This window comes from Ambystoma mexicanum, chromosome 3q (genome assembly GCF_040938575.1).
Source record: "Ambystoma mexicanum isolate Mex_15411 chromosome 3q, UKY_AmexF1_1, whole genome shotgun sequence".
Classification (NCBI taxonomy): domain Eukaryota; kingdom Metazoa; phylum Chordata; class Amphibia; order Caudata; family Ambystomatidae; genus Ambystoma; species Ambystoma mexicanum.
In genome coordinates this window covers 580513073-580538745 of record NC_090926.1, presented here as the reverse complement: position 1 = coordinate 580538745, position 25673 = coordinate 580513073, and the positions used below count along the sequence as shown (strand labels likewise).

The window sequence follows — 25673 nt, the reverse complement described above, 5'->3', positions numbered from 1 at the left end:
CATTTGATATGCTTAAGGTGACAACCTATGGCCAACAATGTTGAATTTACATCTTAGTTTACGATGGGTACAAGTATGTATAGTTGTATTCTTAATATAGATAGTTTACTCCAAAAAATATTTTTTTATTGTTCAAACGACCAACCAGATCTAGTATAGTTGTATGCGTTAAGATAAGTTGTGTAGTCCGTAAGCTGCTCAAGTGTTCCGTCACAAAGTAGAAAAATATCGTAAATATATCTGCAGCATTTGAGTATGTGTTCTGTCCAAGTGTGCCCTGATAATGCTTAAGTCTGTTCAAATTGTGGAATAAATAAATTCACTAATGAAGTGGCATACCTGTCCCCACCGCTGCTCCTTTTATCTGTTGATAGAATTCACCATTGAAGGTAAAAACGTTATTCTCCATTGTGAACCTTAGTAGTTCTTTAATAAAGTCAAGGTGTAGATAATAAGAGGGAGATATGTTTTCTACACGATAATCAAATGATTTAATGGCTAAGAAATGATCAGCGGAGGTATATTAGGCCTTCACATTAAAACTGGCCAGATACAAATTGTCCTTCCACTCTATTCTACCCAATATTTGTATGTCCTTGGAATAGTGAGCATACAATTTCTGGTTGGTTACCATTGGTTGCAATTACTGATCAATATAGTTTGATGTATTCTTGGTAAACTCACCTATACCACTGAGAAAGGTTTAACCTCGGGGAGATCCAAAAGAGGATTATGGATCTTGGGAAGGAAGTAGATCATAGGCAATGCTGGCTCTCGTGACAAAGATATGTCCTGTCTTCATCCATAAGGGTGCAACTAGCTTCCCCTCGGAATACAATATGTGTGTACTTCTGTACAATCTGTCATTGGGTTCTTTTTCAATTTGATGTAGCATCCTGGTGTTTCCGCCAAAGACCTATAGCAATATAATCCTCTCGAATGAGTATGACGATGTTGCCACCTTTGTCCACTTCCTTGATGGTAATACTCTGATCATTAGCTAAATTGTTTAATGCACTGCACTCTTTCAAGGATATGTTGTCATATATATTGGGTATATTTCTCTGTGTACCTTTATCCATACATTTGTGTATGTCTTTTAGTGTTGCTTGTAAGTGTTGCTTTGTCTCTATGATGCTGACATTCAGAACTATCCACTAACTTGCACTTTCTCTGTAAATTGGAATTAAAGGTTTTTCATGCCTATCCAGGTTTAGCAGCAGTGTAACTTATTGGCTCTCCTATGTACAGGATCTTCAGTGACCTTTATATCTCAAGAAGGCCTCAATACTGTGAACCAAATAAAAGGGGACACTATTGCATTTCCCTCAAACCTTGCCTTGGGGGAATGACACAACAAGTTTCTAGTGGACATGGTTATGGAAATAGGGTGAGATGGACTCATCCATCCGGTGACACCCGTGGCTCCTCAGGACACACCCGGGCTGATTCACTTCAGAGGCTTTTGTCTTTGATAGATTGCTTGAACCAGATCCTCTGGACACAAACTCGGTGACAGGTCAAATTAAAAAGAAGTACCAATTATGTTAGTTTGAATGCTACTTGTAACCCGTTTGGAAATTCATTGGATCCGGTACATGTGTCTGGGTCCCAACTCACTGCAGCTGTTTCCCTGCATGCTCCCATTCCTGTCATTCTATGCCACTCCACCCCTGCCCCCTCTTCCCCAACTACAATGTAAATTGTAAAATATACCCTAACCCTCCAAACCCACTAAAAATGCTTTGGAAAAATGCAGGGAAATGGCAGTTTCACTAAATGTGGGGAAACGTCTGCAGGAAATGGGCTTGTACCAATTAATTTCCAAATACTCAAGCCCCTGACACCACTAGAATATCTCTGAAGGAACAATATCACCTTATTTGGGAGTTTCAAGCCTTAGTGGGCAGGAAGATCACCAAAAAGCAAGATGACACAAAAGGCACGACCTGAGCCACTATGATCAGCCATTTTGAGTATATGGTACTGAAAATGGCATTATCATGGTAAAATACCTTAAAACATGGGTCTATGCCACCAGCTTGTCCAGTGCACATCTAAAAGGTAACGCACACGTTGATGGACAAAAAGAAAAAAGGACACAGGTGCTCCGACACTTCACTGAAGAGGAGTGCGTTCTAAAGTAAAAACGCAGGTAAAAGTAAATGAGAAACTCTTCCTGCACTGGCACCTTTAGTGACTGACCATTAAAAGGATTACACTAACACGAAAGGTGGCCGGTTGTTAAGTCATAGGAAGGAATGCTGGGAATTCTGTTGAAATCAATCCAGGGAAAGTTGGAAAAATGTCTCTAACAATCCTATTTGTAATCTATGCATTATCATCCTGGCTTCTGATATTTTTGTTGGAAACCTCCCCTCCCTCTGTGGTTATGTATTCATTACAATTATGTTACGTAGCTCTTCATTGTACATCTACATCTCATGCAACACTTACCGTGTCTGCCCGACTGTCCCGAAGACTATCGTCCAGTCAATATACCAACATTTTTTTATATACTTTCGTTTTCTTTTTTGTTTTTTTTACAAAGGTTTGCCAAAATATGCACAATTTAAAAAATAAAATAAGAAATTCTGGAGATTTAATAGAAGATCCACGATATCCTTGATATGAAACGCCTCCACACTGAATATGCAAAATTGCAGAATTCTATGAAAACACAAACATAGCAAGCACAAGAGAAAGAAAAGTACACCTGCTGACGAGGGTGTGACTTCCCTTTATGGATGGGGAATAAAGTATCAGAGTGGCCACCATCTATGAAGCCTTTGTCCAACATCCTCCTAATGTAGAACTGATCCCCCCCCCCCAACACTAACCTCAACGCTGCGCTTTAGTATAACTATAAAGCCTTTAGAAAGGGCCCGACACAAGCTAGACTAATGAAGAATCCCACTATTGATCACCCAGCAATCTTTAACCTAGAGGCAACTTTTATTATCCTGTTAAACCAATATAAGTTCTTTAGTGAAATTAAGTGAATCTAGCTTGCCAAAATAGTGGAGCCATAGCAACTACTTCATGTTTTATGTATCTTGGTTGTAGTGTTTTTCAAATTGTATTGGTGAAGCCCAATGGCCTACTTTCACTTTCAACAAGCTTAGCTTAACACAAGTCACTTTGCACCTTCTGGGGGATATTTAATCTTTACCTAGTTCGTTTTTCTTTTTACCCACAGGCCAGGATGTGACATAATGCCAGACAACTTTAAGTGCCGACTGCAGCATGTCCACAGTACAACAATTGCTATCCCATCCAGGAAAGGGTGGCTTGGGGACATTTTGCAGCCTTGCCATCAGACCATAGTAAGTCCTTTTAATAGAATCCAGTATTCCTGAGCGCATATGTTCCTATTTGTACTTTCCCGAGTGTAGACCAGTTTAGCTCTCTGTGCCTTCCTCACCAATGACCAACTCCCCCCATCCTTGTTTTCTATCCACTGTAAGAGCCTATCCTGACATTGCAGTCATTCTCATCAAGGCACATTAGGCATGTAAAGACCGTACAGAGATCTTGCTCCTAGTAGAGCTTGAAAACCATCACTACCTTTTTGATTTTTACTTACGCAAAGTCATTATTCTGTGATATACAACCTATTGACTTTAACACACTTACCCTGAACCGTTTCCTATAGAGAGTGGACATTGCATGCCCTGCAAACTCTTAGCTACCCTGGTAAACCAATTTTTCCTCATTCTATCTCACGTACGTTTATTTCCTTGATTAAACCACAAAAATAATGGTGTCCAGAATTTGGGCCTCATGCAAGATGTTCTTCTGTTTCTAGATTCGTTACTTGAACTAGGTATATTTTCCAATTTCCTGCACATGCTGCTTTTTGTTGTAGCTGATCTGTACATACCAGAACTCTGGCTAGTAAGCCCATATAGAAAATCAAACACAAACTGCCTCCATTGCATAGAAAATAATTTTCTGGTTTCCGCGCCCTGGCGCCCATGGGTTTGTGTGCCCTCTATAAATGTAACAAAAATAAAAAAGGAATACAAATTAGGAAATGGCTTGCATCTCTTTATTTTCTTTAACACCTGGATTAACAACCAATTTCCCAGGGACTCTCAGTAGGTGGACATGTTCAGGCGCAAGAAGAATTGAATGAAATAGTTTACATCGGCCGCTTGACGCTTTGGACCGCAAACTTGATTTCCCCCTGCTCTATGTGGCCACTTTATCTGGGATCCGACATAACCTATATATCAACAACAAAGGGTGACGTTTTAACAATTTCGGGCGATCTGTTAATAGGTGGTCTCCAACAATGGCAAGCATCTTTCCCATTTGATCTCACCTGGCCAGAAGATTCACACAGGCACTGAACTGTTTATAGTAAATCGGTACACCACTTTCATTTTTTCAATGAGTGATCAGCAAAAAAATGTCCATGCATTACATCTCCTTTACCTTCTCCATCTAGGAAACCTTGCATAGTCTAAAAGACCAAGATATTGGGTACAGCTCAATGAAGCTCATGACATCAATTGTCCATACTGTAGTTCAAATTAGTCTTCATTGACTTACCCTCTTTAAATCTGTGCTACACTTTGGACCCTTGGCTTATAAATCTGTGATACACTTTGGACACTTGGCTTAACAGAAATGTTTTAAACACTAGATAGACACATCCACTATTAGGAGGTAAAAACGTATTCAGTTAAGGCAATAATTTGCATTAGCACCCAGGCTGGATGTGGAAGTCAATCGGCTTGTTCCAAATGCGGCCTGAAACTATTGAGCCAAGCCTGTATTCAAAGTGAGCCCCTCGCACCCACCCGCCATTTCTTCTGACGCCGTTTGCCACATTTTGTTTGTTAACTTTTGTCACCATTTTTAAAACCTCCGGGATTAACCCCATGGTGCTACTAGCAGTAATACCTGCAGCTGCCGGCTGGATCAGTTGCTACCAGCATCGGGTCTGGAGTAAGGGTCAAGTGGTGTGAGGACCTTAGACGGGGCCCCCGCCTACCCATACCGTCGCCATGGATACAATTGCGTAAAATCCATGTTAAGATGTACCACTGTCGCCATTTCATTGCACATCAATTTCATCCCTCTTCCGGGTTCCCCAGGGCTCCCAGTATCATGAACCAACCAACTGGTACTGCATATGTGTGATAATGAGTATACAATCTCCGTTTTCTAGTGCGTAGTTGCTTACTGATTTTCTATTTCTTGGCAAATCATCTCCTCTATCTGGTGTTCCCATGTTGCTCCCACCTCTTTCGTCCATTTACTTTGAGGCTGTCTCTGCATATACTCTTAAATATGCAGTGGTATCCCCAGTTCTAAAACCGCCTTCACCAGACCCTGACAATTATGTCCAACTTTGCCCTATGCTTTATTCGGCCAAATTACCTAGAAAAGGTTGTCTCGCTGCAACTCCAGACTTTCATTGAGGGCAATCAGTTTAGTCCTTCTCCAGGTGGACTTCCAACCAAAAGGAGGCACAGAAGTGGTAATACTTGCTATCCTTGGTGACGTCGTACCTGACTTCTAAATGGGAGCAATGTCGTCTTAATCCTTTCAGATTTCTCAGCATAGTGTAATGCAGTGGCCATAGTATTCTATCTACGCAACAGGTGTCCATTGGAGGCACTGTGCTGGCTTGGTGCCTTTCATTTCTCTCGAACTGCTCAGAGTGGCCACATCCCCAGATTTCCTATTTCTTACCCTCTAAACCCTCCCCTAATGTTTTAATATTGCCATGCTTCCACTGATTCATATGGCCTTGGTTTTTACAGCTATAACACGCATATAAAGAAGACTCCACGGCCCTAAGATGGCCTTGCCAGAAAGTCTTCAGAAATATCTGTCATATTAACCAGTGGATTACTAACCTCTTCGAAAGCAGAATCCTAATTAAATTGTGGGAAATAGTATTTGGAAATTTCCCACAAAACTGGACCCTTAGCCTTCTGGCCAACGGCCTTGGGGCCTTCCCCACTCCTAGTGGTGGTCTGCAGTTTGGGCACTATTTTTAAAGCAAACCTCTCTTTTGAACCTCAAATAACAGAATTGGTTCCATCTGTGCTATTTGTTTTGATACTTGGACCAATCCCAAAGTATCTCTGCTGCGTCGCTCTGGTTACCTCTTGATGGACTCCAATTGTCTACCCAACTATGCGCTGCCCGTAGAATCTGCATCGCCTAAGTCTGTCCTGCCAGGGCTCTAGCACTAGTCATCTGCACTCTCACCATTGGCTTCCAGTGAGAAAACGAGTGCCTTTTCAAGATACTAGATATAATTCCTAAGCCCTTGCATGGCAATGCCCTGTTTATCATGGACAGCACTTTCCAATCTTCTGTCCGAGTTAAGTCTGTTCCACTAACTGCTCTTTTTAACAAAAACAAATCTATATTCAATCTGGCAAGAGGTGTTGGAAGATCTTTCACCCATGTTGATGCAGAGGACTGGAGCGCCGTGGCTCTTGAGCTGTGCGCCATTTCTTCCTACCTCACCTGTAGACGGAAACTAAAAACCCATCTGTTCTGTAAATGTGGTTATTCAGCATTGCCACCTGTGATCTTCTTTATACTTCTCTCGGATGCTATAGCGCCAAGATGTCAACATTGGGCGAGCGCTGTGCTTTAAGAGCAAGAATTAACATAACATTGCATAACGCAGCTATTGATTTAATGTACGCAGGGACTGAAATGTGTAGACAAAGCAATGGAGTTGCTTAACTAATTCACTTCTACGTCATCCCGCCGTGAAAATTGTAATGTATGAAGACACCTATAATAGTAGTCCGCATTATTTTTGGCATAGGTTCCTAATTGGTTATATTCACGATCTGTACTACATATCCTAGATGCTGTGGCTCATTTGCTAAGTCTGATGAATTAATATTTCTTCTATATTTTGTCCATAGTGAAAATGCAGCCTTGTATACATTTCCGCAGCTTGTGAACGTGTCTAGAGTCACACGTTTTGGATAGACCACCACCTGGTGGTTGGTCCGGAATAGTACAAGTTATTCACTTACAAAATAAAATGGCGTTGGCATGGGCTTGTTAACACTACCCTACATGTACACATCCCTCATACATCAACGTCCTCAGCGCCCCCTCCCCCGTTGGTTGCAGCAAGATAGCGAAGACACTTTGATCGATCCCGCCCCCTTTTCCACACATTTAAAAACTTGGAAAAACCTTTTGATGCACAGGTGAATGGTAATGGATGCTCGCATCGGTGCTGTTCTTCAGATTTCGCTCTGGAGACCGCTTTAGATTGATGACTGATGCAGCACATAAAAAACTGCCACCTACAGCTTCTACCTGCCACCGGCTGTATAGTAGGCTGAGTGGGTGGCGGGCCCTATCGTTCCCACGGCCTCAGGATTGCCATTAGACCACCCACATGCTTTCACTCATGGCTAGTCCATGCTCAGCCCTTACAAATGGCGGATACTCCATTTAAATTCTGCCCAAAGTGCAACACACTGTTCCCTTGGAAGGGCGCCTATACTGTGTGTAATCACCGCCTTCCACTGGATCATGTCGAATAGAATGTTCTGTATAAAATCGTTTAGAACCCATAACACGCAAGGAGTGTTGAACAAAATCCTGACTGGCCTATGCTATGCAGACGAGGCCAGAATAGCACAAGTCATCGACCTCCAAAGAGGTAGTAGATTTGGGAGGAGGAAAACTAGTGCCCACTCTCAGCCTCTTAAAAAAAAAAACGAGGCTTCAAAACCAAATCCCTCTGTCAGCCCCTCAGCTGCAACGGCCCACCTCTGGCTGGCATAGGGAGGTATTTCCTGCCTCAAACGACAAAGTTTCCAAACCAGGACAATGAACATCAAACCCACTCAGCAGTGTGCATCGACGAATCGGGGTTGGCACTGAGGTCTTTCTATGGTGGCAGGAATAGGACTATGAATAGCCTCGGGCAAGACTGCTTTGAGGCTGAAGTCCCATAAAACACCCAGAACAGTCCAGTAGACCCAGGAAACCCTCTACACAGGTCTATAAGCACACATACAACTAAGGTCTGTACCCCTTTAAAGCCTGCCTGCTCTCAGGCTACGGCAATCATAGAAGCCAAGTCAACCTCCACCACCACATCCACGAAGCGCTCCAAGTTGAGTTCAGACACAGAAATAAGTCTGCTTTTAGCATCCTGTCTATATCAAAAAGGTTTACTGGAAATCTCCACGAATGAGGACGAAGAGCCAAGGGTTTTCCGCCCAGGGGAGGGGAAGAGGAGAGTAAGGAGGATTCCAATATTGTCACTGGGGCGGCTCCATCCTCTGCTTGTCCAACTTGGGATGAAAGCGCTTTCCATGCTTCAGGTGCCATACAGTTGGAAGAAATTGACAAATGCTGTAAAAACATTCACAGTACTAAGTGAAAATGTAGTTTTCGGTTGAGCGAAACAAAGAAAGATAGATTTAGAAACAACAATTAAAATCGATAAATCGGTCTTTCTAACTCGATCCTTCAACCCCATTCACCCACCTCAAACGCCCCCTCCAATCCCCCCCACCCGCACTTACCTTGCTCCATACGATGCTGTCCTCCTCTTGGTGTGCGGCCATCTTAGGCTAGACAGATGCTCCCTGCAACGCACACAAGTGTGCGCAGGGGCTGACGGCGAGCGGAGTAATAGTAGTGTTTGTTTTAGTGTGTGCATGTGTGTTGTGCATGTATGTGAGGGAGAGGCGTGTGAATGGTTGTAGTGGGAATGGGAGGGGGTTCTAGCTAAAATATTTATGAATGAGGAAAATAAAACAACAAAAAAATCGTTCCTTTTGGTGATCGACTTTTAAAATGCGGGAATATCTCATAGAACCACTTTCACGGCTTATTTATTGTATGATTTAGCTTTACATTAGCTTTTCACACAAATACATAATTACAGAAATTACAGTGGGCTAGAAACAAATTCAGAGTTGGTTTAACATATTTCATTAAAAAAAGAGCTAATATAACACTTTACTTCTAAAAAAAAATATAAGGCGCATAGCAGCAATGCAAAGTGCAGTAGTAGGATCACACACTGCTGCCATAAAAAAATAAGAAATGTCACATCCTGCGCAGGTTCAAACTTCTTAAACAATTGAATACACACATGGACCAGTTTTTGACATCTAACAAAAGGATGTCCTAGAGGGTCACTCTTTTTTGCAAACAAGACATAACTTTAATGTTTTGGAATTTTCTGCCTGGCACCAATAATCTCCTATGGAGGGAACAAATTCAATTTTAATCTCAACATCATTTTTTCAATATAATTTAGAAGGGTACTTCAGTAAAAAAAAGATTTTATTTGTTCATTTGATTCTAATGCGTACCAGACCTGAAGGTATCAGGGCGCAGCAGTAAGACAGTGCAAAGCTTACAAAGTTGCAGGGTCAGGTCAAGGTAAGGCAGGTAAATAGATTGTAAACAGGTAGGATACATAATCGCATCAAACAGGGATTCCGATGTGCTTTAGTAGAATATACAGGTACATCCTAGGTATAAATAACACAGCAATCAGTCCTAATGATCAGTGTGTTTGAGTAGGTTAATGTAGTGACCTCTAAAGTTCGAATAGGGTTGATCTTCTCTAAGGGTGTGTGGCAGGGAGTTCCAAAGTTTGGCCGCTTTCACAGGAAAGCTACTACCGCCAGCCTTGGTGAGTCTGAATCTTGGAATAGGCAATTAGCGTTACTGACTCTCATAGGTCTGTTGGATTTTTTTTGTGAAATCTATCGGCGAGATAGCTGGGTGCTGCATTATTTACTGCTTTGTGGGTAAGGGATGCCGTTTTAGGAGGATTTTATTATAAGTCGAGAGCCAGTTGTTTTGGCGTCTGGACGCTGAGATGTGTACTCTTTTGTTCACACCTAGTGCGGCTCTTAATGCATTGTTTTGGAGGATTTGTATCCTCTGGATGATAGTTTTGTTGGCACTGATGTAAAAAGCATTACAGTAATCTAGCCTAGAAATTATTAGAGCTGTGGCCAGGATCATGCAGCTGTCGTTCGTAAGGAAGGGTTTGCCAGTCCTGATGAGCTTGCACGTGTAAGCAGTGGTGGAGGCCATTGATTTCACTTGTTTGTCAAAGGAGAGGGTAGAGTCAAGGTAGAAGCCAAGGGTTTTCACTTTGTTGGCTACCTTAATGCGGTTTGCATCAATGGAGAATGATGAATATTCTTGGCCTAATTTCTTTAGGTTAAGGTGGGTGCCCAGGATGATAAGCTCCGTCTTGTCATCATTCAGGCATAGACCCTGAGTGGCCATCCATGCCTGGATGATGAGATGCACTCTATTCACCAGAGCCGAATCCTTGTCATAATCCCCAGAAAGTGGGTGGAGAATCTGAGTATCATCTGCATAGTCAGTGTATGTGATAACCAGAAGGTCCAGATCAATATGTTGTATAGAGTAGGGGAGACACAAGAACCCTAGGGTACACCACACGTGATAGGGGCAGGGTCAGCTGCTGCCGAGGGGGAGAAGACCCTCATGGTTCTATCACTCAAGAAAAATTTCTATCCATCTAATAGCCTCTGTGGAAAAGTGGGCTGCTAAGTCCAGATGGCCGCATAGGACCTTGTGGTCCACCAGGACAAATGCGGCTGAGCGGTCCAACAGTAGGAGGAGGGCTGTTTTGCCTTTGTCTCTTAACTCATCGACCTGTGTTTTGAGGTCGATGAGAGCAGTTTCCGTTCCATGTTGAGGGTGGAATCCGGATTGTCTTGCTTATGGAGTTAGATATTTTTGGATCTGGTTGTAAGCAACCTTGTAGAGTATTTTGAGCAGGAATGGCACTGTTGTGATAGGGCAGTAATTAGTAAGAATAAGTGGGTCTAGGGTTTGTTTCTTTAACAGTGGGAGTACCCAGGATTGCTTCAGGTTAGTGGTAATGGTGCCGGATGAAAAGGAGGCATTGATCAGTTTATAAATAAAAGGGGCAAGATCTCTCGCAGCATCTTTTATAATCTGCGCTGGGCAGAGGTCGCCTTGGCAGTTGGAGGGCTTAAGTGAAAGAATCACTTTTTCTACCTCAAGTATGGATATTTTAGTAAAATGGAATCTGGCGGGACGGTCAGATGGTGTTTCACTGGTGGGGATGTTAAGGTTGTTTAATTTGGGTGGCGAGTTGAGGTAGGCTTTTTTTGGGGCTTTTTTTGTTCTTGAGAGTAGCTACTTTATTGGAAAGTGCCTGTTGTATAGCTGACACCATGTTTTGTTTTTGGTACAGATATCAGGTGTGGGGATAGGAGACTCTAATTCTTTTAGTATGGTGAATCATTCCTTCATAGTGGAATTAGCGTTGGAGATACATTAGTTGTACGAGTTTCGTTTTGCCAGGCAGATTTCATTTTTATATTGGGAAGAGATTTTGGTTAACTTGGTTTTGTCATCTGAAGGGAGTAGTCTCCAGGCAGTTTCACATTTCCTTTTTATGAGTCGTAGTCCTTTAGCTGGGGGTGAACCACTTGTTTAGGTGGGCTTTAGGTTTGCTAGGTCTAAGTTTAAGTGGATCAATTGTGTCCAGAGCTGTTAATATAATTTTATTATATTCGTGGACCAGTCTACCTGGATCTGGGTTGTCGGCTTATACATTGAGGGTAGGGAGAATGGCAGGGATGACTTTATCCACTGTAATATTCTTTTTGTTCCTTGTAAGGTAGGGTGGAACAGTGGGTGAGACCAGCGGGAGTGGTCTAGTAGTGGCTAGTGTGAAAGACACAAGGAAATGGTCTGTCCACAGTTGCGGGGTGATGGAGGTGAAGGTGGCGGCACAGTTATAGTCAGCTACCCAGTCTAGGATTCTCCCTTTATTGTGGGTGGGTTTGCTAATTTTTTGGACGAGGCCTAATTCTGATTGGCCTAATTCTGATTCTAATTGTAAAACATTAAAAGATTTTATATCATAGACAAAATTATTTAAAAGTTTATATGCAGTTAGCCAGTCTCGGTTAGTAGTACAGTCATGAAGAAACAACTTTCTTACCATGGACTGTAAAATTGGTTAATTCTTCTTTCGTTGAACCAATTTCACTGAATAAACTGGTGCACTTTTCACTTCATATACATAGATTTGGGCAAGAATTAAAAATCATAACGTCTTCAAAGCATAAATAAAGAACTTTCTGCTGGGACAAAAGCTGCAATATAAAAGCAGGCGGCCACACTTATTACGCAAATCAACAGAAAGAAGACCCACCATGTGATGAATACCAGCCAATGGAACTACTTGGGGCAAAGACAAACATTTTCTCCAGATTTTAGTTTTGACCTTTGCTCAATCTCCCTTTTCTAAAAAAAAAAAAAAGCTTCAGCACCATAAATGAGCTTTGGTACACCTTTTTTCTGGTAATATAATCAAACTGATGCTAAAGAAAATTGGCCAAATCGTCTATCCAGTTGGCGCAATTAAGTAATAGCTAACGAAACTGATGAGGCAAATGACTGTTAAGACCATTTTTTCTCTACTGGCGGCCTGACACCCCCAGGTATTTACATTTTTCCACCTTTTTTAGTGCTCTGCCTGATATAAACCATTGCAAACCCTTCCCCTACGACTGAGACCAACCTTGTTTTTAGGGTTCATCACTAGAATTTCGGACTTTTCTACATTGAGATTCAGGTCTACATTTTTACAATAGTCATTCACCGCCAATAATGCCCTTTGCAGCCAACCTGTGTAAAGTCAAACAATACAATATCGTCAGCAAAAAGCAAATGGTGCAAAACAACCGAAACCAATTTAGGCGGATTAACTCGAATATGTGCAAAAATGGATTTAAAATGCCAAATATACATGGCAAACAAAAAAGGGGCCAATACACAACTTTGGCGCAGTCCTCTATCTGCGGTAATCCAATTTGTGTAGGAGCCCTGCTCATCTAAACAAACTCTCAATCTGGTGTTTGAGTGAAGAGCTTTGAGAATATTAAGTAGGACACCACCATTTAGCCAATTTGTCCCGTGGCAATGATCTTTTTACACAATCAAATGCCTTTGTCATATTGAGAAAGGCAACATAGAGGGTTCTTTTGGTATTCACCATCTGTTTAGCAAGTAATAGAATAATCAAACAGTTTAATGAAGTCTTAACCCCCTTTTTGAAACCAGATGGGTAAACGTCCACATTCTTAGTTGATCTAGCCCAAGCTTCCAATTTATCTACGTTAAAAGCAGCAAATACTTTAAGAACAGTCTAAGGGGGAAATAGGCCAATAATTGTTTGGGTCTGCTCTATTTCCTTTCTTATAGATGAGGACCACTGTAGCCTTTTTAATAAAGTGCGAGTGCAAAAAAAGGTTGTATAAAATGTTTGCCCATAGGAGCAGTGAAGATTTAAAGGGGTAGTTCGGTCAGAAATGCTATTGGCCCATCGATCGGGCATGTATATTGGAGCATACATCGATCATTCTCAAAAAAAAGATTCCAATCCAACTTACCCGAGTTGTTCTCACTTGAACACATGTGAAAACGACAGGTCAGGTACTGCCATCTTGTGCTAATCTTATCCTTTGATCCATTGTCCTAAATTCAAGTGCCTTTGCAGCACTAATTCAGATCATCCGGCCCGAAAGCCTGCATCACTAGATGCACATGCCCATTTCACAACGCCAATGCATGTCTCATGTCAACGTCCTCCGTGCACAATCTATTGACGTGCCTCCATGGAAATGCCAAGATGCCTCGTTCCTTGACAAGTGTAAGCAAACCCTTTCTGATCACACAACGTTGGGGTTTCTTTTTCCTTCGTGTCAGTGTATTTCATTTCGAGCTTCCCTGACTTGTTTCTGCTCTGTTCAGCTGTCTGCCAAATACGACACACTGAGAACCGGTACTTATTCTGCCTAAAAAGAATGAACTCAGTAGTTGCTTTTCATTTGTTATATTATGGACAAATGTCTTTGCCAAACCATATTTAAACATGTGTCCTTGCAAACGTTTAAAGTTTGGGCCTATTAATCTGGTCTCTTCAACAAGTGTTTTTGTAGCATGGCTGTTTCTTCACTTGTCTTTCTTAACATTCAATCTTAATGGCAAACCCTTTTCTTTTCATGTATACGAACAAAAAACGTTTTTATTTACCTCACTGTTGATTCTTCACTATTCAGGAACTGGCAACAATTCAGCCCTACCTGTATGGGCCTGAATATTCTTGAAGAGGAAATCCTTGAAAGAGAAAAAACTTGAAACAATATGGAATCAGATGAGTTCTTAGGATTAATCACCGGAGCCTAAACTCTGTCGCATGGAACACGTTTCCACCTGGTGTACCTACTATCGTTGTGAGCTTATACCTACTCTGGTGGAGAACTGCTGTTGCACAGAAAACTCTGACTGCTTGGCCTACATTGCTGAAGAAGGCACACAACTGCTATGTGTTACCGAGCTACATGACCTCAGGGCTGCCTGCCATACAAGATCTGTGTTGCCAATGATGATGGTCCTTATGCACGAACTTCAAGCTACAGCTCGCCCTCATAATCCAAGTAACAAGTAAGTTCACTTAATATATGTTATGTGTTTGACGATCAAGACGGCTAACATAATATCTTGTTCCCCTATATCAATATAACTTTGATGGATCACTGATGAAATATTTTTCTGCAAATTGAATAAATTACTCATTCTAATCTGAAAACAAAGTGTTCATCTTTCGATTTATCATCCGAACAATTAATTTTTTCACTTGGAAGTATCTCCCAAACAGATTTTGCTGGAATGTGTGTTCACATTTCTAATTGATCCCTACTTGAAATCAGAAGTAGTGTCAGTACTTAGCATGTATAGGTACTTTTTAAAGCATAACAATGCCTTACATTTTTACAAGGTAGTGCAAACAAAAGAAATGCAAATATTGGGTTCATTCATGTGAACTATTTCTGTATCTCTTACACAGGTGGTACAGGCTTGTGGCATATTGTGCCATTACATGGTGGATTCATGGAAAACTGGGATTTCGCGTTTGATGAGTAATATCTGCCTGTGTGGTTTGAGCCATTTGTGATGAATTTCGCAGTGACCACGGACAATACCGTGGATTTATTCAGACACTACCTCACCCGTAGCAGTATAATTTGTAGTGTCATTGCCATCCACTTTGCCAAACTAAATGACTTTTTTTTTTAAATTGTTAATCTGAACAATTGTCAGACATTTTTTGTAAATCCTGTCAAACACTCATGGTGGCAACAGTAAAAACAGACGCAAGTGATCACAGTTCAAGGGTGTTTATTAAACTGTAAATTCAGGGTGGAAAAATGCCTAATCCAAGATGGGAGCAAGCATCGACCATCAAATGAAAAATAAGGCAGTCCTTGTGGCGTCGCGTCAAAATAAAAGGGCATATAGTAAGAAAAAACCTATTGCCAATTCCTTACAACTAATTACACAGTGTGTGGGATAAGGGTTCTATAAAGAAAGAAGTGTTCACAAATAATAAGTCAGGATGTGATTGCCAGGGGTCTCCCTTCCCCACGTTTTCAGCACGGGACAAGGTGGGACCTTCGAGCACAGCACACACTCTATCATTCTCAGCACAAGCCATAAGTTCAGTTCCAGCTATCTGGTTCTTCGGTGGATAAGTCTCTTTTCAGTGAAAAGTCTCTTGCCTTCGAGGGCCTGATGTATTCAACAACAGAGAAACAAAATGTTCCTTTCTCAATGGACTTTGGGTGAGGACCTTTCACCCCTGGATGTCCATTGACCAGACTCGGACCCACTTGACAAATGGGACCATTCACTTCCCCTAATCTTCCATGTGTCTTACTTTCACAGGTCTTAATTTCTTTTTAAACCGTTCTTCAGGCTTTTCCTCGGATTGCCGGCTTCCCTCTCCCGGGTTCACTCTCGCCAACTTCAACAGACAGTTTACTATGGGACTTTAGACTTTGCCCCATCTCGTTAGCATCCCTCCGCCGGGTTCACTCTTGTCAACTTTTTTAACAAACAGTTCATGTACTAGTTTTCACCATGCAGGATTCACTTCTCTTTCTTTCACGATCATCGGTCGGTCAAAGACTTTTGACGGTACAGAGGATTTTAGAAGACCCTTGTATGACCACTTTGACCTCTCTTCGCCTCTTCCCAAGGCCTTCTGGTTATGGTAGTCTCTTATTCTTGGGTAATCGCCCAAGGTTTCCTGCGTGAGCACCCAAGTGGTGCTGGTTGCTTTGTTATGGGTTTTCCCCCTCTTTTCTCAATAGTTCCTTTCAAAGTTCAAATCAGCTCTTGTTACTTTTCGGTCAAAACAGTTTGTTTTCTTATCAACTCTCCCCTCGACTCACCGGCTGTGATAAACCGCTTGGCTTTCTTTTCCTTTGAGTCAAGGTTGGTACCACCAAGACAAGCGTCTCTCCCCGGATTGGTAATCGGCGTAGGAGGGTCTTGTGTACTGTAGACATCTGCTGCAACACATGCTGGTCTTTGTTTGCGGTCTTATGTTTCCAATTACAGAGGTTTCACGGGCTTGGATCGGAAAGGGCAAGGTCACTTCTCTCCTTGTCACCCTCGCGGTATTCACTGTCTTTCGCCTCCTGTTGAACTACCATGCTGAGTTAGCCCTCACGTCTTCCGGTCTGCGTTGCTCATACTGTGCTCTCTTGCCCCCCTTTTTATCCCAGTGGGGAAGGGAAAGGGCCGTCGGGGGTGTGAAGTTCTGGTCAATTGCCTGACTTTGCCTGACCCTTGTATTGGGACATGTCGGGTAAACTGCTCTGGTGTTAGTCCGTTGTCTTTCGTGTTGTGAGAGTGTGTTCATATCGGAAAGGGGGCCAGTATTTTGGAATTGTCTATGTGGTAGGATGGGGAAAAGGTGTTGAAAGAAGGGGGATACCGCATCTCACCTGTCAGTGTTCCACTCTCCAAGGCCCCCCCATCCAGGTGATCCTCCCTCACTGGTCCACCCCCAAGAACTTTATCCAATAGAGAGGGCTGTGTCCTGGCCACCTGGATGACAGATTCCCGGGGACTAGCCAGGGCAGACACCTTCAGGTTTCTCACAGTCCCCAACACGTCCAAACATCTAGGAGTATTGTAAAAGATTGGTGTGCTTTAACAAGTTTACTGGCCTATCGTGCTCCCTCATTCACATCCATCCCCCCTCTGCTATCAATGGCTGTTCACACCTCTGGGCATGCACTCACAAGGGGGCTGGGACGATGGAGGAACGTTAAAGGTGCCGAATAAAAAGGGTACACCACAAAGGGATCTTTCGCATGGGGACCCTTATCCACATGGCCACCCCAGACCCGGTGTCTCCAGACTCCCCTTTAAAGACCCCATCCCTGCAATCAACATATGTATGTGTCCTTTGACTGTCTTCCCAGCCTATTGTGCTCACCTCATCCACATCCATCCCCCTACGCTATCAATGACAGTGTGCGCCTGTGGCTGTGCACTCACAGGGGGCTGCACTGGCGGGATTGAGGAGGTCAAACATTGTCATAGAGGCCTGGTAGGTGTGAACAAACATGTCAGACATTCACATACACATCCACTTCTGTAATCCTTCATAAACACTGTGGGAGTTGACAAGAAAATATCTGTGATAAGCAACAGATATCACTAGCTCTCCACTTTTTACCTTGCTTGCACGGTTGGCTCATCTGTTCTGCTAAGTAACGGTTAGTCAACTTTTACTATTGTTTTCTGTAGTGTCAATGTTCTCTGCTAAGCCACTTTCTATTGCTTTATACTCAATGTACTCCCTATTCTCATTTTATTTTATTCAAAACGTCTACACCATTATCAACTAGCCTACACTTTATCTCCGTAATTAACACATTACATTTGGAAAACATACTTTGTAATGTTGTATTTTGTAGTCCATGTTTTTAATGCATGTTCGCTTTAGGTGCCATTTTTTTATTATAAAAGGAATATATTGAATTACTCACTGATACTTTTTTAATAGTAATATTTATTTATATTTCTTTATCAGATCATAGGGACAATCCAACAATGCCTTCTTGCATTGTTTTGGGTTGCACTAATAGCCATGCTAAAAGTACAGTCCTGCATGCATTTTCAAAGGATTTAAATTTAATAAGAAAATGGCTCTTGAACGGCATGTTTCCAGTGTCCGAAATTGAACGCAGATCCAAGGATGTCTTGGATGACGTGAGGGGCAATCGATCCTGTGTCTGCAGCATGCGCTTCTCAGAAGATGCACGAACAATCACAGTACACTAAAAAGCGTCGCCCCATACTCCTTCGCAAATTATTTCTCAATGCTGTTCCAAGTGAATTGCAGCACACGCTGACTCAGGTGAGTAGTGGACGCAAAATTTTTAAATGTATTTTAACATTTTCTAAATTTGCCTGTATAATATGTCTTATAAATGACCACTCAATATATTGAAATGGTCTGCGAACAGGTAAAATAATTAACAGTTTTCAGTTCTTGGGGAATATTTCCATTGATATTTTATTACAGAAGTTTCCTTCAGGACACCATGTACTGTGGTTTGTAAATTTTGAACTTTAGATTACTTTGCGTATCCCTACTTTAGAGATACTCTAGTTCAGTGCAATGGTAGCGTTTCCAAACACACACGCACACTCTTTTCAAAAATAGGTCATTTAAAATAAATAACCATGTCTGTCTTTACGTAGACCACACTGTTAGAATTACAGATGGTTACCATGGAGGAAACCACAGACGGGTCCAACATCCTAATGGTGATACCAAGCAACTTTTTATCGTATTTGATGTGGTCTAAATTATAATACTAATATCCATTTTCTATTGAACAATGGTATGAATATATAAATTAAAGGACTATGATGCTAGATTGACCACTATTTCGGAGTAAACAGCAACCTCACTCACCTTTCAAAGTAATTTTTTTTAAATATTCCTTCAGATGGGACTGTTCACAATATGTATTTGTTCAAGTTCAACTTAAAACATATTGATTATTGTTATCTATGGTATTAGCTTTTTATACAAACTGGCTTGTATGCTTCTTTGTCAATATCGACCATCTTTTACATGTCATTTTCTTTTGATATTAAATCTTTATTACAATTTATGTTATATAGGCAGAGCTTGGAACTTCAACAACATACTATTCTTCTACTGCAACTGATCTGGAGCATAAGGTATAATAAGTGATTGATTTATACTAATAGTTATTGATTACAAATATCTTCTTTACATTTAAGATAACTATTTTTTTGATAATTTACAATACTGTCAGCAAATTGCAAAGCAATTCCATCAACAACCTTGATGTATTTATCGAAAAAACACATGCAACAGTGAAAGTAAACCTTCAGAACAATGTATTTTGTCACTGAATAACATAGACCCTTTCACTATATGAATGGTGTATGTTTTTGTTTATAAACTTTTGCTGCTTAGCGAAAAATTGAATTGTTGAAACAAATGAACATTCAAACTCATTAAAGGGGCCACAATTTAATATGTTTAGCAGGCTGATCTCATACCAACTCTCTGTGACCTCTTTAGAGGATATCAGGTACAGCTTTCAAATGTTTTTTTAAACCTTTTTTTAATTAAGAGATTCATGTCTCAAACCAACCAGCATTACAATAATAATACAAGAGCAGAGAGCAAAATAAGACAAAGGGGGCAAAGGGGGAGTATATGAATTATTACAGTTTAGCCTAACTCGCTACTCGTAAATTGAAGGCACAACATTCGCTGTTCTGAATAAATGTACATTTTAGCTACTGGCCTACACCGCTGGCACACAGTCCGTCGGCTCAGATTGTTGAGCCAACAGGCCACGAAAGGGCCCCTAATGTTCTTGGGTCTATTCCACTGACAACACAGAGAACCATATTCTTTATCTATGTCACTAAGCCAGATCTCTTCAAGCCAGGCCTGTGTGACTGGGAGAGGTCAGGCTGGTCCATCTCAGCAGGATACACCTCCGTGCTGCTATCATGCTAGTTTTTAGCAATTTCCAACAGTTTTTTGGTGCTCCTGGGAGTCAGAAAAACATGCAACATAACCATTTTCAGGGTACTTCTCGGCCGACCATACATGAAAGAACTTCAACAACCCCCTCCCAGAATTCCCACAACTAATGGCATGACCACAGCATACAAATAAAATCAGCGGATTCAGCATGGCATCTTGACCATCTGTCCATCCTAGTGCGATTTAACAGGTGGAGACGAGCTGTGGCAAGATATGCTCTATCTAGGGTCTTAAATTGAATCAACTGTAACCTTGTATTAAACGCTCCCCTATGTGTGCGCTCGCAGAGCATCGCCCACTGCTTATCCATGAAAGTAAACCCAGCATTGCCCTCCCATCATTGCCTACATTTTAGGGCCCCACGGGGGGGGGGAATCTAGTTGAATTAACCCGTACACCATAGAGACCACCCGCCTTGCAGATGGAGACTTAAATAAACTAGGGGGCATATTTGGGAATCCTGGGGACCACTGTGAGGAACTCGTTGTGGCAACAATTAAAACAGACACAAGTGATCACAGTTCAAGGGTGTTTATTGAACAATGAATTCGGTATGCAGGTTGGAAAAATGCTTATCCTAAACCTGAATCTAAGATGGAAGCAAGCGTCGACCATCAAATGAAAAATAAGGCAGTCCTAGTGGCGGCGTGTCAGATAAAAAGGCCTATACTAAGAAACATTTGACAAACCTTACAACTAATACAAAAAAGGGTGTGGGATAGTTCTCATGAAAAGAAAGAAGTGTTCTCAAATAATATGTCAGGATGCAGTAGTAGTGGGTCTCACTTCCCCACGTTTTGAGCATGGGGCAAGGTGGGATCTTGGAGCACAGTACAGTCTTGGGCGTCTCCAGCACGAGACGACCGTTCTAATGGCAGCTCTCAGGGCGCACTCTCAAGTTTTTCAAGCACGACATGACCGTTCAGCTTTTAACTCTCGAGCTTTCAGCTATCAGGGCCATCGATGGCCAAGTCACCTTTCACTTGAAAGTCTCTTGCCTTCGAGGACCTGACATGTTCAAATAACAAAATAAAAGTTCCTTTAAGAAATGAGAGTTCATTTCCAATGTTCGCTAGGTGATGGTTTCACCCCGTGTCCCCCTCTTCTGGGCACTGACCCTTCTCAATTGTAATCCACAGTTCAGATAGGGTGATGATTTCACCGCTGGGTCCCCCTCTTCTGGGCGTTGACCCTTGATGTATCGTATTCCTCACTTGTATCTGTCCTTTTCTTACTTGAAGTTTGGATGTTGGCTTCACTCCTGGATCTCCCTCCGTCGGGCTCGGACCCCTCTTGACTGTCGGTACTTGGGTGATGGTTTCACCTCTGGATCTCCCTCTGCCGGGCTCAGACCCTTCGTCTCTGTCATCCCTCCGTTGGGTTCACTCTAGCCGTCTCTTAACTTTTGCTTTCACTTTCCTCAATCTTGGGGTGACTACTTTTCACACTTGGATCCCCTTCTGTTGTACTCCGACCCCGCTCGATTCTTAGCCTCCCTTCACCGGGTTTAGTGTGGCTCTCGATCAGGGTGATAGTGGCTCACCCCTGGGTCCCCCTCTTCTGGGTGCTGACACCTCTTTACTTTCAATGCTCTTTTTATACAATTCACTGTTTGCGGGATTCACCTCCCTTTCTTTCATAGTGCTTGTAGATCAAAGTCTTTTGATTGTACAGGAATTTTGCTTGACTCTCAGTATGACCACTTTGACCTATTCCGTTGGCTCTCCTATGGCCTTCTGGTATCTATAGTTTCTCTCATATGCGGCTCGACCAGAGTCTCGAGTTAGCACCCAAGTTGTGCCGGTTTTCCCTCTGCAGCTGGTCTCCCCTTAACACTTTATAGTTCTTTCACAGTTCATCGAACTTGGTTCATAACTTGCCACTTTGTAATAATCAATCAACACAGCCCGGTTTTTATTGGCTCTCCCCTCGACTCACCTGCTGGGATGAACCGCTTGGCTTTCCTTTTCATTGGAGTCAAGGCCAGTACCATGGTTGTGGGAGCTTCCCTGGCTCCTGCTTATTGTTGAAATCTGCTACAAGACACTAGTGCTATTGTTCGCGGTCTTAGGCTCTCCTCCACAAAGGTTCTGTGGGCCTGGGACGAAAAGGGTAAGGTCACTTTTCTCCTTGCCACCCTCTCATTCCGGCTGCCTTTCTCCTTCTCTTGAACTGCTGTGCCTGCGTAGCTGTGCTGTTGTGCTGTCTGCCATGCTCGTACTGTGCTCTCTGGCTCCATCTTTTATCCCTGTAGGGAAGGGAAAGGGCCGTCATGTCTGTGCGATTCTGATCAATTTCCTTACTTTGCCTGACCTCTGTATTGGGACATGTCAGGTAAACGACTATGGTGTTTGTCCATTGTCCTTTTTGTTGTGTGAAAGTGTTTGTGTTGGAAATGGGGGGGGGGGGGAGTTGGAGATTTCGAATATCCTACGGGGTATGGAGAGGAAAAGGTGTTGTATGCCTTTCTCCTGCTAGGGATTTAGGTAAGTTTGGAAGGGTGAGAGTTCTGGAGTGTGGGGAACAAACTGGAATTACCAGACTTATTTTCGAAAGACAAATATGGAAATTTGTGGGTACTGTAGTGTTTTGTCTGAACAGGTTGGGATTGCAGGAAATGATAATCAGAGGGACGGGTTTGATGGGGTTTTGTAGAGGTGGATTTGGTATTCGGGAAAGAATAAGCAGAGGGTAGAAGAGAAGAGTGATAGGGAGTATTCAAATATTAACCAGAAAAAGCGGGATTCTGGGAGTTGTGGTTCTTAACAAGTTTACCAGATGAGAATGGGTTGTTGGCTTCACCTCCGGGTACGGGAGATTCAATGAGTGGAAGAGATGATGAGCGGGAATAGCTTATAAGAGCTTCAGAGACTTCATTCCCCTCACCATCCTTTGTAATGGTACCGCGTCTCACCTGGGGTATCCACTAGAATCGGTGAGGGGTTTCTCCCCCCACTGGTCCACCCCCAGGAATTGGATCCAAAAGCGATGGCCGTGTCCTGGCCACCTGAATAAGGGATTCACAAGGCTTGTTGGGGAGGATACCTTTAGGTTCCTCACACAACACTCTCTAAAAATGGCCCAGATGCGAAAGTACTGCAATCTACGGCAGAACCCTTTGCCCATCCTAGTGATGAACTGCTCCTAGGAGACAAATACTATGTCAGGGTATAAATCAGCCATGTGTGCAATCCCTGCCCCTCTCCACTCCTGGACCAAGGCTTCATCACATGTCGTTGGTAGGCACTCCACATTCCATAGTTGAAGGTCCTGTTCCATGCATGCAACGGACACGCTACCGGGTCAAACTTACATTTGTCTGAAACTTTCCTCGACACCAAGACCCCTTGTAAGGGACGCACCAAACATTTTTCTATACGCACATGAGGGTAAGAGGGGGATCCCGGCATCCAAAATGACATAAAGTGCACCTGCGCGGCCAAAAGTACAACTCCATATTCCAGAGCACTAATACCACTGCAATCCCAGGGAAAGACCAATGTGTCCCAACCGATCTGAGGGGTCTTAGGATACCATGCCAACTTCACTAATAAAGCCTTCAACTTCGCAAAGAAACTCGCTCCCAGCCATACAGAAATATTCTGGAAAATGTACAACAACCTGGGAACCACCACCACTTTGGCAACTGCCTCCCGGCCCAGTAGTGATAGGGGGAGCTTGCACCACCCCTCCACTCGCATCCTTAGAGTTTGAAGGTACTTTAAATGATTATCCTCCAAAAGAGATTGAGCATTCCAACTTACCTGCACCCCCAGATACATCACTAAAGTTTGCTCCCATCTATATCCGCCTATGTCGACAGGCTTATTAGTTGACTTAGTGGGACCAAAATAGACTTCGGCTAGTCCATTCTAAGCCCTGATGCCAACCAAACTCCACTATCTCCTATGACAATGGCTGCAAATTGAGTGGCGGGTCCTTAAAGTACAGAATTGCGTCATCCGCATACAAGAACACTAGTTCTCTGGCACCACCCACTGCAAGTACCTGCATTAGGTGAAACTTCCGCAGCCGGGCCGCTAGTGGCAATTGCAAAAATTAACAGCGACCACAGTCATCCCTGTCTAGTCCCGTGGCCCAGGTCAAAAAGCTTTGGATCACTTACCACATAGCCCAATTCGAGCGTTCGCCCCTGCATACAACAGTCGCAGCACCTTCAAGTAATATTCCGGGATACCCACCTGTGGCAACACTTCGAATAAATAACTCCATTCAACCAATTAAAACGCTTCATCCATATCAGGCAGTGCTGCCACTGCCTGTACCTTAGGGTCGATCTGCGCTAGTATAGCAAAGAGCCTACGCAGATTCAATGAGGTCGACCTCCCTGGAATAAATCCAGACTTTTCCCTATGGATGATAGCCGACACAAACGGGAGCAGGTGAGCCTTGCACATTGTGGGAGGGAGCTGCCCCACCCCCACCCCCACCCCTCTTCACCTCTTCCCACACAGCCATCCGGTATTTGGCTACCTCCGGGCCCAGTTCCTTATCAAACTCTTCTGTTATTCCATCAGGGCCAGGTGCTTTGGTGGCGTGCAATGCACGTATTGCTGCTAAGGTGTTGTTTTCTGTGAGTGGTGCAGCCAATGCCTCTACCGACTGCGCCCTAACGTCTGGAGTGAAGCTCCCATCAGAAACCCCTCAGGTCTTCCATAGCCAGAGTTCCCCTGCACGCATACAGTTGCTCATAATACGTCCGTAAGGCATCGGACTCCACCACCATCAGTCACGCGCAATTTATATTGCTGCAATGTCAGTGGCACACCCTTCCAGTGAAGCATTGCTGCTAGAAGCCAGGCCGGTCTGCCCTCCTCGCCATACCAATGAGCCATTGCTGGGCGTGCCAGTTACTTAACCTCACGGTCACCCTGATCATTGAAGCGGTGTAGTGCATCTTGCAGGCCGGCCCTAGAATCCACATTCCCTGCCTCCCCAGCCTTGCCCTGATAACCCTTAATTTACAATTTTACTTCAGTCAATTGCCTCAGAATCATTTCAGTACACCAATTCCAAGGACATGCACCCCCCACGTAGGGCTACCTTAAATGCTTCCCACGTGGAGCCCATCGTAGACATCGAACCCACGATTTCTTGGAAGTACAACTGACCGAGGTTAATCACTTTGCTACGGAGCACTATGTTTGACAGAGTTGCAGCCTTAAATCTCGAGAAGGGTCTAGGGATACTTTCACGACCCACGTCCAGAGAACAGGTGAGTGGTCTGACAAAGTTCTCAGAAGAAGCGAGCATTCGGCCGTCATTCGCACAGAGGTGAGCCTGCCAAAACATAGTCCAAATGTGAAGAAGTATTGTAGACCGTCGAATGGAACGTATACGCTCTCTCCTCAGGGTGGAGTACATGCCAGACATCCAGCAATTCCAGATCAGACATGCACCTCTGCACCATTTACGCTGCATGAGAAAGCAGACAGAACCCACTAGCAGATCTATCCTTCACTGGATATAAAATGACATTGAGGTCACCTGCCCATACCATATTAGTATGCAAATATTTGTGGCACCTAGATGGGAGAGACTAAAAAAAAAAAAGGGGGCCATCTACTTTGGGGCCGTAGATCTTAACAAACATCATCAGCATGTGTGCCCAGCTACCCGACACAATCGCAAATCTCCCCTGCGTGTCGACCACAGTCTCCACTGTACTAAATTGAAGCGACTTGTGTATTAATATCATGAC

At 43.1% G+C, this 25673-nt stretch overlaps 2 long non-coding RNA genes across 2 annotated transcripts in view; one reads left to right on the top strand and one right to left on the bottom strand.

Annotated features, from left to right (window-relative positions):
- LOC138582762 (uncharacterized) overlaps positions 1 to 25673 on the bottom strand; it is a 448281-nt gene that overhangs the window by 359553 nt on the left and 63055 nt on the right. The window lies entirely within an intron of this gene.
- Positions 19043 to 25673, top strand: part of LOC138582761 (uncharacterized) — a 280339-nt gene continuing 273708 nt past the window's right edge. Inside the window, exon 1 of the long non-coding RNA XR_011305073.1 lies at positions 19043 to 19104. This is a non-coding gene — a long non-coding RNA (uncharacterized lncRNA). The remainder of the gene's footprint in view (positions 19105 to 25673) is intronic.